Here is an 18,803-nt window from a genome sequence, read left to right as displayed (position 1 = left end):
ACTCACATGTCCCTCAACAGTTGCTTTCTTATGCATGGAGGACATCATTTCTTACAGCAGTGCCTGCCTACCCAGGAAAGCCAACTCATAGCCCCTTACGTGTATGTCCAGCTGTTAGGAGGGGTGACACCCCCCCCGGTCTGTGCCGTAGCTATCGTCAGCAAGCTGTCCCAGCGCTAGCCTAGGCCCCCAAACCAAATTAACTCAGTGGTGAAAACAACACCTGTCTGATTCCTGCATTCCGCCCCTCGTGCCACCTAGAAGACGCACAAAAGGCCATGTATCCAACCATACGTCCTGGCAAAGTAAAGAAATGCAGACTTGCTTAACACCCTTAATTGAGCACTGCACACCTTTCTATACACTCCAGTTTGCACCTAAGCCTTTTTACCTACATCCTGCTTGCTCGATCCCCTCTCCAGGTCCAGCAAACCTGTCCATGCCCCCTCTAACAGGGGTAGGCAGCTTGCCTACATCCAGCTGATACCTAGGCCTCTCCCCGGTCCAGCAAACAAGTCAAAGGCCACCTTAGTTTTCTAACACCCTTATTGACAACCGCGCACCAGTATAAACAACTACTCCAGCTGGCACATAGTTGCACAATAATACTGCACCCCATCAAACCCCTGGTGCTTCACAGTGTGCCTTTGGAATGCTCCAAGTTTGCCCGCACCTGACACCCACTGTTGGCGACATCTCTCCCTTTTGTGTAGTGCCAACTTATGCAGCGCACCCCGCTTGCTTAACTGCCCTCGGAAACAGATGCCAGTACCTGCTAACCATCTCTGACCCTGGATGCTAAAACCCGCAAGGGTGTCAGGAACCCAAACTCCCAATCTCATGTAGGCCGCAGTACACCTAAAATCGATCCGCTGGGAGCTACCACAAACCGCAAAGGTCATGAGAACCTTAAAAAGCACCCAATTTCCACCTCAGCGTACCTCTAAATGAACCTGGCTCCACCCAGCTGTAAGGCCAGAGGCACAAATTAAAACTATTTCCTGGTTTTTGCAACTTGGCAACCTTCTGGATGAAAACAGATGCTGAGAGGCGCCCGTGCCCCCAGAGCATGAAGTCACTGAATAACCAGTGCATGTTATCCACTTGCTGTTACTATGTAAGCTAACTTCCCTACTGGATCGACCGCATGTCGAATTGCTTCCTGAGGACTGTGGACTTGCTGCTCCAACCCACTTTGACCACAAAGCTTTGGGACAACCTTAGTAACCATGCCCTTATGGAACATCTACCCCAGCGTAAACTACTGACATAGTTGGGACGCAGGTCGCAGGAGATGCCCCTTTCAGTACTAGCCCAAGGAAGGATATCCCTGTGGCAGACAAGTCTGTGGAAACTGGAAGGGAACAATATGTGCAAGAAACTGCCCTTGTCTGGATATTGATAATGCCAAATGGTCTCTAATACCTTGTCGTCTTATGTCGTCTAATGACGTATTTATAAACTTTTGCCTTGCCGTCCACTTGAAGATGACCTCTACCAAAACTCGCCTGCTGCCCTGTCTAAAGCGCGGGTGAATATGCCTGGCTGAGGCTACCAGTAACATGCCCATGTTGCCTGACATCTGTGCCCCGTGCGGCGGCACCACTCTATGGCCCGCCCTGTCTACCACCATGAGGTGGTGTAAAGCGCCCGGCAAGCCATGGCGTTTCTTTCCATTCATGCACAAAATCGCTGCCCCAACCGGTATTACTCTGGCTCAAACCCAATTGCCAGCGAGTACCCATTGGAGCTGCAACAATATGGCAGCAACAGGATGAAGGCAAGGCAAACCACAAGTTTGAACCCTATGAAGCATCCCTGAAATAATCCCCGCTGAAGGAAGGTGCGGGATGTCACTGATAAAGCAAAGGGGGTGGGACTGGCCCGGGTCTCCGTGCCCAGAAACCCCCCCCACCCAAGATAATTCAAAGTTATTGCTCTCATAGACCTGACAGCAGGAAGTCGCACTGGCCAGTCCTTGGACCAACGGACCCCAAACAAGTGACAATGTGTTTTTACCTCCCATTAGGGTATAGGCAGAACATGTAGCCTGTGTCCTGACTGCCCCATATATGTGATGTTGTGCCGGTGTAGTGGAATCCTTACACTAATAACTGCATAGCACACTCGGTACAATCGTAATTATTACTTGCTATGTACCTTGTTTCCCCCATTCCCTCGCCGCCCAGTTTTACCCAACGCCCCACAGATTCCAAACGCACATGCTTGATTTGTATACCTGTATGCCAGGGCTGGCGGCTGGCAGCCCCTTTCATTCGCATCTCACGTCCCCCTGCCGTGCTGACAAATATTGCACAGGTAACTAGATACTGTATTTTAGAAGAGTGGACAATCGCAGCATTATTAAAAGTTCCGGGGTGACATGCTCCATGGATGATTTAACTCAAGGAGGCTGTACATATAAAGCCTGGTGCAACTGTTAAAAGTGTATCACTGGCAGGGGAGAATGTATGTAATATGAAGTTCTTGTGGTATACCATGCCCTTACATAAACATGCATTAGATTTGCGCGCTGGTTACATCAAGGAGCATGCCCAAGTAACTGCCCCTTGTTTTGAAACCTGAGCAGGAGAAGACATGTGACACCCCACTATGGTTGACCTACTTGCAGCCCAGCTGTGCCCACAGCCCCACAGATTCCAAACGTCACCTGCTTAATTTGAATACCTGTAAGATCTGTACTCCTTCAACACTGCACCAACAACAAGGCAGAACTATTAGCCTTGACCCTGCCTCTTTGTTGCATAAGATAAATGAGCCACAATTGTGGCTAACAAGCATATCATCTTGAAAATGCCTCCATAGTGGCATGGGGATGCTGAGTCACCAAACACTTCTAGCCAAACTTACTAACGTTTTACACTCCCAAGCCCTTTCAGAGTAAATTATCCTCGAGTCAATTTGCAACCTGCATATATGTAACTCTAGCCACATTTCAACATATGACTCAACAGCCCTTGCACTGCTGTTCTGGTGTTCAACTCAAGATCTGAGCTCTCACCTATGGAAGTCCAGCTTAACTTGTCCCCCTGCCTGACTGCTTGTCCTGCCCTACCTGGGCCGTGCTAGTCCCGTGTCCCCTCTAGACCCCTCACCTATCCATTTGATAGACTTTTCTATTTGCACACATAATTTATTAAAACAAGCATGTTTATCCATTGAGCAGATCCTCCCCATCTGACTGGCCAAATCAATCTGAAATATTTGCTTAGCATAGACCTGCCTCTTCAGTCAGCCACCAGCCATATAATCTACCCGTAAAATACACCTACCGCAAGCCAGGACTGTTGACCTTGCCACTGGTCAGTAATGCATGAGGTAAAAAGCAACTATTATGGCTTAATGCAAATTACTTGAAGTGCTTCAATTCTGACTCCTAAGCCAAATATGTGGCTGTGCAAGATCATTAATGAGTCACTAATGTACTAACGTAGACATTAACGTACACTCACTTAAATCATGGTACAGTTTTACATAACGTTGCACAGATTCTAATAAGTGCAAAGCAGCGGCGGCTGCTATGGCAGACTCTGCCTGCATTCTCTAAGAGGCAGACGACCTATCTGCCAACAAGCATGGCGTGCATCTCTGCCTACCCTTGATGTGCACATGAGACCGCATGAGGAAGCAGTTTGTATGTCAAGGAAAGACAATTGAATCGTAAAATTACCCCTATCGCAAGCCAGGACTGATGCCTTGGCCCCTGCTCAACAGTGCATGAGCTGAACAAGCTGCCAATATGGCTTCCTGTAGAATACTTGAATGCTTCAATTCTGGCTCCTAGGTCACTTATGTACCTGTGCAAGATCCATGGTGCCTCACAAACGCAGTCATTAACGTACGCTCACTTTAATCAAAGCACAGTTTACATATACTTTGCCGATTCTAAAAAGTGCAAACCTAACTTCACCATTTTTTAATTTATTTTTTTGGGCGCCAAGGAATGAGCAAAAACGTTACGCACTGTTTCTTTGTGTAAGGATTTCAAACGGAGGAAGCACAAATGTAACGCCCTACTTAACTGCATGAATACCATGACCAGTGGTAACTTAAGTGAAAACCTGTGCCTTGGATCTATTAACCAAAACAAAATGCTACAGCTGAGTGTGCCCCGTTTTCCCGTCCTGGATCACAGTGATACATATGCAGGCACAGGATCACTGAAACGAGAAAGCAACGTAGAGCGGCATGGAGAATGCACTAAGCAAACTGTACAGTATCACCCTGGGTGGCGGTGGATGGGTTCGTTATAATTGCAGTGTGCTACCTAATTGGGCACCTACCGGAAAGTCCTGTGAAAAGTGCTATGGTAACAAGGATCAGCACCAGCTGTGAGATACAAGCCGGCATGGAGGCATCACCATGTAGTGGGGGCGGAGTCATGGAAAACAACCAGACATTTTCTGCCATCGGAGATGCATAGCAGCGCAAACAGGCTTCGTAAATAGTATCATGTGCCGCCCCCACATCCCAGCTTGCAGTTGACGCTGCACTTGGAAAACTGGCATCTGAAGATTTCACTGTGACCAGGTGTGAAATCATGAACGTAAGAAACCCAATAATTAAACTGTCTTTTTAGCTTGCATTCTTGCAAGCCTGCAACAGCTGTTTACAAACGTGTAATCCAGCCCCCGCCATCATGGGCACCCCCAGCCTTATGCATTGCCTAACCGTGTGTTCCAAGGGCGCTGAAACCTGGCTGCCTGTGGCCCACTCTCTATTCCCCCTCCCGATTCATGGCCGTGCTGCATAACGAGGGGCGGGGTGCACTTTCTATCTATGCCATCTTGCACTAACATCCGCCGTGACAAAGTGCCAACTACCAAATGCATGGCCGCAAGGGTAGCATATGGAGCCGTGTTAATGACCCCGATAATATTGCCACACGCTGCAGATTGCGATCGCGCCAAGTGGAGTTCATGCAGAGACTTATCCAACTTGAGCGCGGCCCCCCCCGCCGTGTGCCTTTCTAAGCCCCCTGTCGATCTAATAAGCCACCCCAGCATTGCCGATTTGCTGGGGCACTGCGCTTGCCACCCTCTGTGCGTTGGACATACTGCAGGCCAACTGTCCCAGTCGAAAACCACAGCGCCTGTGCAGCGGGCACCGCCCGGGGATCACCCATGTGGCTCATCATCTGACCACGCGGGCCCCTACTCCGGTCCATTCGAAAGGAGGCGGCAGAAGTCAGCTGAGGAGGACCGAGGGAGGGCAGCAGCGGGGAGGCCTCACCCTGAGAGCGCGACGCTCGCTGCCCTCCACCCACAACACTGTCCCACCTCCCTCAGCCCGCGGCTTAACATATAATTGTGTCCCGCCGCAAAAGAATGCTATGGGCAGCGGCCCTGCAGCCGGCCTTTCACCAGGTGGGGGCAATTACTGACCCCCGCAAAATAGTGGAAGGAGCCTGTAATCACACTGAGGTGACGGACTCCAGACCGAACCCCAGCAACCCGTAGCCCTCCATGCAAAGCAGAGGACTCACCATGTGGGACCAAAGAGGAGGAAGGCCCGAGCAGGGCGAAGCCGCAAAGACGGCTCCGGCGGGAAGCGAGCAACAGGGAGGTGGGGCACCTCAAAAGGTACGGTTTCCTCTCTCCATTCTGCCAAGTGGAAGTATGTTGTAATCTAGTCAGGAATGCTGCTGTACGGAACCATGAGATGTCATGGAATGTTGGGGTGATGAGTGGTCATTACTCTAGGAGCTGAGCTGCAGGCTTGACCTTTGATGCTGGATCTGTACAACTGATAATAAATCTCCACTATCATCAATCTTCTTGAAGGAGTATCTTTATTACAAAGTAGCCCCCACGCTACACAGGCGGGTTACCTCCACTCCGCACGCCAAGTCATTCAAGGGGAATGAGGGAGGCGCAACGGGGGATCGCTGTTCCCTCCCCACCCTGAGGCATCGGGCTAATGCGGGCCTAAGCCCCAAGCAAAGAGCCGCAAAACCAGTGGGCCCAAGTCGGGCCGGGTCCCGGCACACACCGAGCCAAAGGGTGCTCCGCCTGCCTCCACCTCTAGGCCCCCTCCCCAGTCAGCAAAGTGCTGGCCTCGACCAGGGGAGGAGTGCTGCTTCCCTAGCCACCTGGGAGCTGTTCCCTTCCCCCCCGGTGGACCGCCACCATGGCAGAAGCCGGGCCTAGCTGCCTAGCCTCGGGGGAGGGGAGATGCGTACTCACCGCGATAGTAAACAGCTCCCAGGAACACGTCCGAAACGGCGTCAGGGTAGAGGGCAAAGAGGGCGCCCAGTGGGCGGGGAGAGGTATATGTACCTCACCCCCCCCCACCCCCTCTACCCGGAAGTGACACAGCACGCCAGACTCTTGAGGGTCCTGCTCCTGTGCCTCTTGTGGCACTAAGGCGACCGCCCTCTTAGCGGGTCTCCTTCATGGACCCCGGGCAGCCGGCATGAGTGTTGTTCTCTCAAGATGTCCTCTATATCCTTTTCTGGCTGCTACTTCACTCCTTCCAGACTGCCTTTCTCTTGATAGTAAGCCTTTTCGTGGGTATTTTTCCTGAACGGATCAGTCTTTGATAAATTGTGATCGCACATGACATATCGATTCAGGATGCAATAACTTCCCTCATTTTACTCTGTCCAGCTAAACAATATCACAGCAGTATCCTTGAAAGCACTTGACTTGAAAACAGTAACATTATCTTCCATAAAACTACATGAGGAATAGTGCATGTTTTATTTCGTACCAGAAAATCACTGAAATTAGACTCTTGGGGCAGTTCAACTGAACTTTATTGATGAAATATGACGTTTGCATGAATGGAACATTTGGTAGATCATATCTGATTGCATTAGTTGTATTTTTCCACTGCTTATCAGGGAACTCTTTTTCTTGGAGCACTCTATGAGAGTTCAGGAGTTTTCAATCTCTCTTCTGTCATTCCGTGCTTGCACGCTGTCTTTTACTTTCCCCTTCCATCGATACTACCACCCCCATGGGCAGCTTTCTTCTCCCCCACCCCCATTCCCCTCAATGGGGTCTGCCCCACTCTATTCCCATCCCATCGAGTGTTTCCTAATTTTTTTTCTTTGCTTTAACTATTGCCCCGTAGTTGGAACACACTCCTGGGCTGCTTCCTGGCTTTCTTCATGCATGTGTGACTTGCTTTCTCTTTTTTTCTTGAATTAAAATGTTCTGGTCTAAGGTCCAATATGTTACATTAGTAAACTAAAACAGGATGCCTATGTTATGACAAATACATGAACATGCATCATGACTCACATTTGCACCTGCATGAATGCCCATTGGTGGCCATATTGAAATAGGTTTTCTTTCACAGAAAATCCATTCCAAGTTTGCCAGCGGTGTGTGTGCATGCATCTTGACACAAGCGCAAAGATGCAGATGAAAACAAGCCAATAGCTTAGCATTTTCGAGATGAGACCTAGTGGCTTTGATATTTCTTGTTTTTACATGTCCTCAGAGCGCATTTGAGAATAGATTGTATGCTCAGATAGATGTCTTGGTTATTAAAGGCCGTATCCAGACAGGATGCTTATGTCATTTGTGCCCCTGACCAGCTACGGAAATTACGAAACCTTAAATCCTCCATCCATCCAACAATCTTTCAGTCTCTCAGGAAACTGGCCATCAGGTAACTGCAGTGCAAATCTTCTGCAGAACTTCAACAATAGTAATAGTACCTGCTGGACACAAGATATCATTCCATATTCAAGCCAAAGAACTCTTCGACTCTGAACACATCCATTCAAAATTAAATTCCACTCTCTGACACCACCCACAAATCACTCTGTGAACCTTCTCTGATCAACTGAACCAGCATGAATTATTATCTTCTATTGCTCTAAGAAATTAAAACTGTAATTATTGGTGTGATATGTATATCTTTTGTTGCACAAAAATTATAATGACTACTTTTATTACTGTGCTGTCCCCATTCTTTATGCAGACTTGCATTTAACTTTCCACAAACTATTTTTTCAATACTAGTTTAGACTTATTCATATCAGTTCACTAAATTGATGTTCACTGGAAAACCTACAATTTCTTTCTCATACAATTTTTCAAATTACGCTCCTGGGCATGTCTGAGTTTACTAGGTGGGAAATACTGGTGAAAACTATAATCAAACATAAGCAATAAACTCTCCTAGGTTCCTCACATCCTTATGAAGCAAGCCACTATCTAGTCCACTTAGCGGAAGCTCCTATCCGTGCGGACACATAATCAGACTACTTTTGCGATTGGTTCGCCTTTTAAGACTCAAACTGGATGTCAAGTGAACACCCAGCTTTCATTTCCTTCGGCACTATCCATTGGAGCAATGGGTTCCCTTCTGAGTGTGGTGAACACCCACTCCTCTGCCCTGATCCGTTCATTCACCAAGAACTACCCACGTGTTGGGAGTATTGGACTGACCCGGACGCATCTACAGGCACCCATTACGGTTGTCCCTTCTAATTCCAATGTCCTGATGAAGACCCGCATGCGAAGGTCCGAAGTCACCCTTTTCACCTAAGTCGGCTCGAAACATCGACACCCCTCGCTCTACGGCCTGGAATACATTTTCTCTGCCCTTCCCATAACTTGATGATGCATAAAAATTTCTTTTAAAGCAGCATTCAGAAGAGAAGACGTGGGATAATAGAATTTAAAAATGTTGTAAACAGGCCTAAGAACACTGGTTTTCTCTTTGCAGCATCATTGCACTCAGCGTTACCTCAGTAGAACTAAGATACTAGGATCTTGAAACTGTCTCCGTTCTGAATTTTTCTTTCTTCACTCACATGAGCACTTTTCTTGCATTTCTTTTTTTGACAACCGTTGAATGTTATATTGGATATGCAATTTCTATAACACATATATAAAGAAGACTTTGCCTCTAGAAGTTATTTGTTTTGTCTTTCTCTCTGGTGTATGGTTGAAGAGTCTTTTACTCTCTTGTTAAAGTGATAAGAAAATAACCTTTTTAGTGACTCAATCAATTAATTTAAAGAGTCCTTTCGCCTCTTTGGTCTCCAAAGAGATCACGTCAGGACCAATTGTTGTTCTTACTGTAATGGCTGACCAACAAGATCCTGTCCTGCTTGAGGTGGTGTGGAGGGTGCAAGAGGAGGAATAGGAGGTGGAGTGCAGGAAGAAGCCAAGGGATTCGATTGTGTGGGCATTTTTCACATTGCCACCTGGAGGAAAAAAGGTGAATTTCAAACTGATAACCTGCTACCTATGCAACATCAAACAATATTCATTTGGTACGACATGAATGAGGAATCACCTGCAGACGATCCATTCAACCAGGTTGAAAGAAGGCATCAGAAGGAGTTAGAAATGGCAAAAGCAAGAACATTGGCAGTGGCCAATTCCTCGGCTAGGTCAACAGCTTCAACTTCTTCTGAATCATCAGGACCTCTATCAGCTTGGGGAGAGGACTTGGCCTAACAGCTAGAGCGGTCGACCTTGAATCTGGGGAACTGGGTTTGAGTCTCGACAATGACGCTGAACATCCTGTGATTCTGGGCAAATCCCTTAATCTCCCCGTGCCTAACAAACAAAATTAATGTGTCCTCATGTAATGCAACTGGTGCTATGTAAAGTGCTCCGATACCCGATTTGGGTCACGTTTGCGCTATATAAAACTCTGTAAAAAAAAAAAAGCTGCATCTGTCCCTCCAGCACCGCCTTCAACTTCTTCAGCTCCATCACCACCTCCACCACCACCTGGTGCATCTGTCCCTTCATCAATACCTGCTCCTGGTACTGCAGTGCCAATAGATCTCTTGAGACAGAATAGAGAAATTATCAAGCAGTATGGCAGTACTGCCACATACCTTGCCCTGTGCCTTACTGTGATTGTTGCTCGAGAGGGACATCTGACCATACACAGGGAGCTTGTCATGGTTCACCAGTGTCCTCCCCAACAGCCTTAGGTTATTCTTCTCTTTGTCCTCCTCCTGTTTTCTGTCAAGACTTTTTTTTTGTTGGTCGGTCATGTTGACCTTTATAAAAAAAAAAAAAATTCCAGGAAAAATGTTTTTTTTTTTTAATTATGAAAAAAGCATTTTTTTTAGGTATCAGAAATCCAACATTGTCATTAATATAAAGATACAACATAAGTGTAAGGTAAGTTATACATGTGCCTTATGGTGGCGTCATTCTAGATGGTAAGTTTGTAATAGCCTGCTACAGTGATTTGATTGTATTCACAGTGGAGTGCACGGTTATAGAGTGCAGTGGCATAAAGTGGAGTGGAGTGTCATAGAGTGGAGGAGCATAAAGTATAGTGGAGGTCAGTGTTTTAGAGTGGAGTGTCGTAGAGTGGGTGTTGTAAGGCAGAGTGTCATACAGTGTGGTCGAATTGAGTGGAGTGGCTTACAGTGCAGCAGAGTGTTGGAGAGTAGAGTGACATACAGTGGAGTAGAGTTTGGTAGTGTGGAGTGTCAAAGAGTAGAGTGGCATAGAGTGGTGCAGAATGGAGTAGCATAGAGTGGAGCAGTGGAATAGAGTGGAGTAGCGTGGATTTGTGTGTCATAGAGTAGAGTGGAGTAAAGTGGTGTGGAGTGGCGTAGAGGGAGTTGCATAGTGGAGTAGAGTGGAGAAACATAGAGTGTCATAGAGTATCCTAGAGTGACATAGAGTGAAGTGGGGAAGAGAGGAGTGTTGTGTTGTAGACTACAATGGAATGCTGTGTTATAGAGTGGAGTAGAGTGGTGTGGAGTGGATGGGCATAGATTGGAGTAGAGAGTTGTAGAGTGGACTGGTGTGGTGCGTCATAAAGTAGAGTGGAATGGCTGTCATAAAGTGACGTGTCATAGAGTGTCTTAGAGTGAAGGGGCGTATAGTAGAGTGGTGTAGAGTGGAGTGGCATTGAGTAAAGTGGAGTGGCGTGTCGCAGAGTGGAATGCCATAGAGTGTGAGCAACATGGAGTGTTGTAGAGTGGAGTGGCATGTCTTAGAATGGGTGGGCATGTTACAGAGTAAAGTGATGTGTCGTAGAATGGAGTGGCGTGTAGTACAGTGGAGTGGTGTGGAGTGTCGTAGAGTGGAGTGCTGTGTCATAGAGTGTAGTGGTGTATCATTGAGTGGAGTGGCATGTCAGAGTGTACTGGAGTCGAGTGGAGTGGTGTAGAGTGGAGAGATATGGACTGGAGTTGAGTTTTGTAGAGTGGAGTGGCTTAGAGTGCAGTAGCATCTTGTACAGTGGGGTGGCCTGTTGTAAAGTGAAGTGGTATGTCGTAGAGTGTAGTAGCATGTCGTAGAGTGGAGTGGTGTGAAGTGCCATAGAGTGTAGTGGAGTGTTGTGGAATGGCATGTCATAGAGTGGAGCGGCATGTTACAGAGTAGAGTGGCATAGATTGCAGGGGCATACCGTGGAGTAGAGTGTTGTTGAGTGAGAGGGTGTGGTGTGTCGGATTGTAGAGTGGAGTGGCATGTCAAAGAGTGGAGGGGTATACAGTGGACTAAAGTGTTGTGGAGTGGTGTAGAGTTGAGTGGTGTGTCATATAGTAGAGTGTTGTGGCATGGCGTAGAGTAGCATGCCGTGGAGTTGAGTGACATAGAGTGGAGTGGCATGTCACAGAATGGAATGCCGTGGAGTGTTGTGGCATTGAGTATCGTAGAGTAGAATGGCATGCAGTAGAGTGTAGTGGCATATCATAGAGTGGAGTGCCATATCGTGGAGTGGAGTGGTGTGTCGCAGAGAGGAGTGGAGTGGCGTAGAATGGAGTAAAGTTTTGTAGAGTAGAATGGCATGCAGTAGAGTGGAGTGGCATGTCATAGCGTGGAGTGGCGTATCGTAGAGTGGAGTGACGTGTTGTAGAGTGGAGGTGTAAAAAGGGGGTTCAGTGGCATCTCATACAGAAGAGTGGCCTGTTGTAGAGTGGAGTCCCTTGTTGTAGAGTGGTGTGGTGTGTGATAGAGTGGAGTGGAGTGGCGTGGTGTGGCGTGAAGTGTTGTAAAGTGGAGTGATGTGTCATAGAAAGGAGTGCCATATCAAAGAGTGGAGTGAGTGGCATGTTGTAGAAAGGAGTGGTGAAGCATAGAGTAGAGGAGCATAGAGTAGAGTGGAGAGGAGCATAGAGGAGCATAGAGTGGAGAGGAGCACAGTGGATTGGTGTCTCGTACAGAAGAGTGGAGTGGCATATCATAGAGTGGCATGTCGTAGCGTCTTAGAAAAAAATGTCAATACAACAAAACAACTGCCAATACTGATGATTATTCAACACTTCACTCTTTAGCAATCACACGCGACTCTCATTGTGATTGAAAAAATAAATCAGTGTTTTTATTTTGCTCTTTGTATTTTTTAATCTTTTTTATAGAAATGATTTCAAGGAGAACCAGTTCATGTTATTATTTCCATGAACATTTCAAATATTTTTTTGAACCACAAAAGACAATATAACCATATAGCACATACTTTTTACAATTACAAATCCAACAATGCATTACATTTCACAATTAAAAACATTTTTACTCGGTGTGAGCAAGCTCAGATTCCAACAAACACTAGAAAAGGAAAGAAAAGAAATGAAAGAAACCCAAGGGAAAGGTTAAAAAGGTACACCACAATAGTAATATAAGATGTAACACAGACCCAGGGAAAAGCTGCCCAAACAGTTATGCATAGAGGTCATATGAAACTCAAATTCATTCATTGTCATAATATACAGTGGACCTGATACTCAAAATTTATCAACTATACTTGTTTGGACACAAGCAACTGGTCAACGCATTTCAAACCCTATTGAGTTTTAAGGGTTATCCTCAGGACCTGAAAAGTGAGCTAAAAAACAAAAGAGAAAAAAGTGCACGTGTTACCATCAACTCAGATTCATCCGCAAGCACTCCAGCATGCCTCGGAATTTTAAGATACTACCAATTTACCTTGTATAATCCTTCTGCACCAGCTGTGCCACTCGGTGCTCTCACACCTACCAACGTCACTACAAGTGTCACTATCTAAACTAAAAATGAAAGAAGAGAGAGAAAAAAATGTGGGCTTTTAGTTCATAATAGAAACAACGAAAGAGTGATTGTTAAATTACTAGGAAAACCTAGACAAAAAAACAGATGGGAAAACAAAATGTAACCAGCCAGTCTACGTCCGTTTCACTTGCTTTTAACGGTTATTGGTTTGCCTGGAAAAAAACGTTTTTTGGTTAAAACCAGCCACCTTTTAATACTTGCACCACTTTTCACAATCACTTCCCCCCAAAAAACCTACTCCGCTGTAACTCAGGCGTTGTAGCACACCAGAGAGGCACTCGGCCTCTCTGGTGGGAACCCTATGATGAAGCATGTCACCAACCAGGTTGGTGAGTGAGGGTTCTTTTAGAAAATACATTTTGTTTTCCCATGCTGTTTTTTTGTCTAGGTTTTCCTAGTAATTTAACAATCACTCTTTTGTTGTTTCTATTAGCATTTGCAGGGGGAACAAGAGTGATCCTCTCCCTCTCCCTCCTGTTGTTTCTTGACTTTTAGTTCATAAGTCTCCTCATTCGCCAGAAACACTAGACATGACAGCTTCATTTTGACTTACAAGAAAATTGCTACTGGACCACTGACAATGTTTTTAGCAAAGACGTCACCGTCAGGCTTAGACAACCGTCCTTGTATGGAGAGAGGAAGAGAGAAAAGAGAGCGCGTGCTCGAGTCAACTCGAGATCTACTTGTGATTAGTCAAAACCAAATTGTATCTACACAGAGATGTCAGTATCTGTTCTTTGTACCTCAAAAACTTTCCGTTATGGTGCAAAGGGCCGGGCCCCTCAGCTCTGTCTCCCGACTATGCTTGAATCGTAGTCTGCAAAAACAGAGCGATGAAAGATGTGAAACCCCGTTATGCCACAGCGTCATCAATTGCTTTTCACAAAAAGCCGCTGCTCGCAAAACAAACTGTATTTACCTCACGCTTTGAGTTTGAATCTCATCCGGTCGCCTGTCTGTCTTGAAGCAAGCACCGGAGGAACAAACGCCGGCATGTTTATACGATGACATCGGGTTTTTTTTGTGTCATGTGGCTTCAGCGTCGAAACAACTGTATTAGTTCTCGTTGAAAAACATGTAATTCTTTAAGCATTGCGCAGCCTTGTTTACAATTCAGTTGGCCGATTAAATGGTGTTAATGTGAAGGTTTGTAGAGGTCTTATATGAAACATTGCACAGCCTTATTTACAATTCAGTGAGACAATTGAATAATATTGCTGTGAAACGACCATGATTTTGTGGAAGTCCTTACATCACAATAATGGTGCATTATGGGTATTCTGTACATCATTGTCCAAAGGGGTTTTCGCAGTGTCACAATCGTTGTTTGCACTTCGTGGTCAATTTTAATTAAAATTAAAAGCTTATAGTTAAACCTGGGAGCATCAGACAACCTACCGAACCATAATTAATTCAGAAATGCAGATACGATGGACGTTCTGAATCCCTCATAGTTGCATGATGTTCCCACTCAGGTTTTTTAGAAATATATGCTCCAGACTGCCTTTATGCACATCAAATTTAAGCAAATCTGTTTTTTTAATAGTAAACACTGTATTTACAGTTTAGTCAGTCTCAACGGGAGACTACCGAATTAGGAAAGGAGTCTGTCAGAAATTATATTCTAGTGAAGTCTACCCCAACTATAGCACCTTATTTAATCCTTCTGGCCAGTTCTAATGAGAGGTTTTTAATAACTCGTTTAAGATTAAATCTGATAGACCAAATCCTGGGATCTCCAGGGGGTTTTATGAGAAATGTAGAAGAGAGAGGGCCCTGTGGCTGCGACGACCTGTCTCCACAGGATACCTCTCATTTTCTTTTTAACTGCTCATATTATACTTACCCAAGGAGAAGGTTTTTAAAGACTTTACTCAGGAATACTGGCATTAAGCAGATCTGTGTTGCCTTGTTATTTCTAAAAATGTCCTCAGATGTTCTTACCCTCCATTGTGTTGTACATTTTTTAAGGATTGCATTTAAATTAAGAACCTCAAGAGGGATTTATAATAATTGGAATTGAGTGTGTTGTCACTTCTGATCATTGATAATTTTTACGGTGTTTTTAGAGTTTTCAGAGCTTTTAATCTAGGAGGTGGACTATAATGTTAGTGGAGATATCAATATAGGGAAGAAATTTTGATATGTTTAATTCTGTTTTAACATTGTGAATGCTTTTATGATTTATCTCAAATCGAATAAAGAACAAAAAGAAAGAAAGAACTAGTATAGTAAGTGCTCAAGATTGGTCTCATAAATCGCCTTGTCGATCAATGTTAAAAAATTGCAATTTCTGGGGGTTCATTTAATCCATTAACGGTAGTGTAGTATACACCAGAATCCCTTAGTGCACATCAGTTTAAGCAAGTCTGTTTCTTTTTTGAATGGTATAATATGTGTGCAAGATTGATCTCATAGGCAACCTTATCGGTGTATATTACAAATTGTAGATTTCTGAGAGTTCGTTTAATCCATCAACGGCAGTATTGTATTTCACTATTAACAAGGTTTCTCTTTGCAACAGTATCCATTCCGTATCTCCTCCTCGGGGATTGCTCTCAATTTTTGATAGAGTGGTCCATTTCAAATCATTTACATTGTGATTCTTTAGTATCCAATGGTTCACCAGGGGTGCATTTGCTACTTGTTTTCGGATCCTTGACATGTGCTGTGTGATACGTTGGAGAGCTTCTTGATTGGTTTTGCCGATGTACAAGTTGGGACATGGACATACAATGCCATATACTACGTTCTTACTTTTGCAGTTAATAAATGCATAGTGTTTCCACATGTTCATGGAAATAATAACATGAACTGGTTCTCCTTGAAATAATTTCTTTAAAAAAAGATTAAAAAATACAAAGAGCAAAATAAAAACACTGATTTATTTTCACGTGTGATTGCTAAAGAGTGAAGTGTTGAATAATCATCAATATTGGCAGTTGTTTTGTTGTATTGATGATAGATTTGTGCAGCTTTACTGATTAAGGGCCAGAACCCTTTATTGATTAGCATTAGAAAAGAATGTGGCATGGGTGTCTCTGAGTGGTTGTCCGAGGGAGTTAGAAGCAAGCAGAGGTTAGCCTCCTGCAAGGGGCTGGAAAGCAAAAGACACACAGTTGATGGACACAGTTGATGGACAGAATACATAACAAATCAAAACATTCACCCCCAGTCAAGAGATCTGGGCTAAATTCATCATTCTTTTGCTCACCATGCCACCCCAGTTTAGACCTGGCCATATGCAAATCAGCTTTGACCCTGGGCCTCATGGGAACAGTCCAGCCCGAACTGCCAAGCCAGGTCCTCCCTGGACCGGAAACAAGCATCCTAGGACTGGTTTCAGGGTTCACCCCTCTTCAGCCAGGATAGCTTGATTCAAGTGGCACAGTGAGGGGCTGGGCACAGGCATCGCTGCAGGCCTAACACTGTGGCCAACCCATGCCTCACACAGTGAAAGGCTGTGTGTGATGGGGGCTGTCTGGCAGTGGCAGGGTTGGTCTAAGGCCACGTGGCCGAACCCCACAGCTGTGTGCAGCAAGAGGTTGACTGTCTGTGGGAGGTTGGACAGTGGCCAACTGCTCACTACTCGGCACTCCTGGACACATGCATATAGTAATGAGATATTTCTTTATGTTAAAAAAACAGAAATTCACTGAAACAAACAAAAACTAAAGTGATGTTAGCTCTAGTGATAATATTTGACTTTACATTAAACAAAACCTTAGAAATTCACTGGAAAAAAACAAAGGTTAAAGTGATGTTATATTTAGGTGAAAATGCCAGTTAAAAAAACAATTTTAAACTAGAAAAAAAACCGCTGAAATTCACCAGTAATAGTTTAATAAGCCTATTATAACTTGCATCCACGCCATGCACTGTTTATGACCTCACATAATACATCAATCTTGACATGATCAATGACATCATTGATGACAGCTCAAATGACATCATTAATGAGATCACTGATGACATCACCAATATCATTAGCCACACTACTACTGTCTATTTATTCTATAACTGTATTTATTCTTTCTATACAAACCAAACTTAAACTACACAACATTAGAAATTCTTTACAATACACTGCTTATAACCTCTCATTTTACATCACTTATACCATGTGAAATAATCATCATCAAAAGTCTATATTTCGGTTAATTAAAACCATAAAAGCTCACGCAAAAAACAGTTAATACATTCAATCCAATCATAATGCCAGTCAGTCAGTCAAAAGCTTTATTTCGGCAATTACTGCCATAAAAGCACAATAAAATAGGATTAAAAATACAGCATCGTAATAGAATTTGAATATTAAAGATTAAAAAGAAGAAAATAAAAGATAGAAACAAATAACAGGTAAAGGTGTTGTTTAGATTTAAAACCCTGTTAACAGGAAGATAACAATAAAAACAATTCTCACTCCCACAGGGATATTAGATCATTAAAGTCTTTAGACTAGGAGCGGTATATAAGATGGAGCAGTTTTTGACCATATAAGGAAAAGTATCATCCTCTTCCACCATACCTTTTAAAAAACAATATAAATAAGCTGGTAGACATGATTTGAAATTTGAACATCAGTAATAACATTTTAAAATTACGCTAACAAAATCGATTTAAATATCACCACCCAAATCTCAGCCCTAACTTTTCACTAGGCATCTGCGTTTACACCACACAGCAAAAAGAAATTTGGATATAGCAGCAACAAGAACCGGATGTGTATCATATTTCAGTAGCCTAAAAACCTCTCTAAAATTTCTAATTCCCAAATTCCTACAGAGCTGAAAGACCCATTTAGATCTAGCGGCCTTATATGCGGGACAAAAAAAGATCACATGGGTCTGTCATGGTCCTGCTCGCCTCCTAGCTTCCTGAGGAACGGAAGCGAGGCATTTCCACACCATAACGAGACTCCTCTCTCTGACACCGCCTCACAGGACGGCAGTCTAGTTGTTGGAAAGGAGAAGCAGCTGATGCCAACGGCCAACCGGCACTTCCGGTTGATTATGCTTTTCAAGGCCAAAGACGCCCTCATCAGCGCTTCGGATACTGCTACGGAGCTTCGTTGGAACGCAGGAGCGTAGTGAAGGCTCTATCTGCAACCAGACTCTCCGTCTGGACCGTGCAAGGGCGCCCAAAGATTCTCCTTCGTGACTCGTGCGGAGGTACGAGGTCACGTACACCTTGTTTTCCATTTAGCGCAGGAGCGCTTAAACCTTTGTTCGCGACTCGTGCAGAGGCACAAAGTCGCGCTTACTCTTGCCCGCGACTTTAGCGCAGTAAGCGCTTAAACCCTCCTGTTCGCGAATTCTGCGGAGGCACGCAGTCGCACTTACTCTTGCCCGCGACTTTAGCGCAGGAAGCGCTTTAACCCTCCTGTTCGCGACTCGTGCAGAGGCACGAAGTCGTGTTTACTCTTGTCCCACTCACCCCAGCGCAGGAGCGCTTGATCCTTTCCTTGCAGCTCGTGCAACCTGCACGAAGTCACACTTGCCTTGGCCCATCACCCCAGCGCAGGAGCGCTTGATCCTTTTCTTACAGCTCGTGCAACCTGCACGAAGTCCCACTTGCCTTGGCCCATCACCCCAGCGCAGGAGCGCTTAATCCTTTCCTTGCAGCTCGTGCAACCTGCACGAAGTCCCGATTGCCTTGGCCCATCACCCACGCGCAGGAGCGCTTTATTTTCAGGTAACCAATTAAGGGGTGCAGAGCCAGTGTTACCCGTGTCTGCCCACTGTAATTGGTGCATATGTCTGTCCCCCTGTAATTGGCGCAGTTGTTACCCCTGTCTCCTCTCTCACTACT

Source organism: Triturus cristatus, chromosome 1_2, assembly GCF_964204655.1.
Source record: "Triturus cristatus chromosome 1_2, aTriCri1.1, whole genome shotgun sequence".
NCBI classification, from domain to species: domain Eukaryota; kingdom Metazoa; phylum Chordata; class Amphibia; order Caudata; family Salamandridae; genus Triturus; species Triturus cristatus.
Note: the sequence above shows the minus strand (reverse complement) of the source record.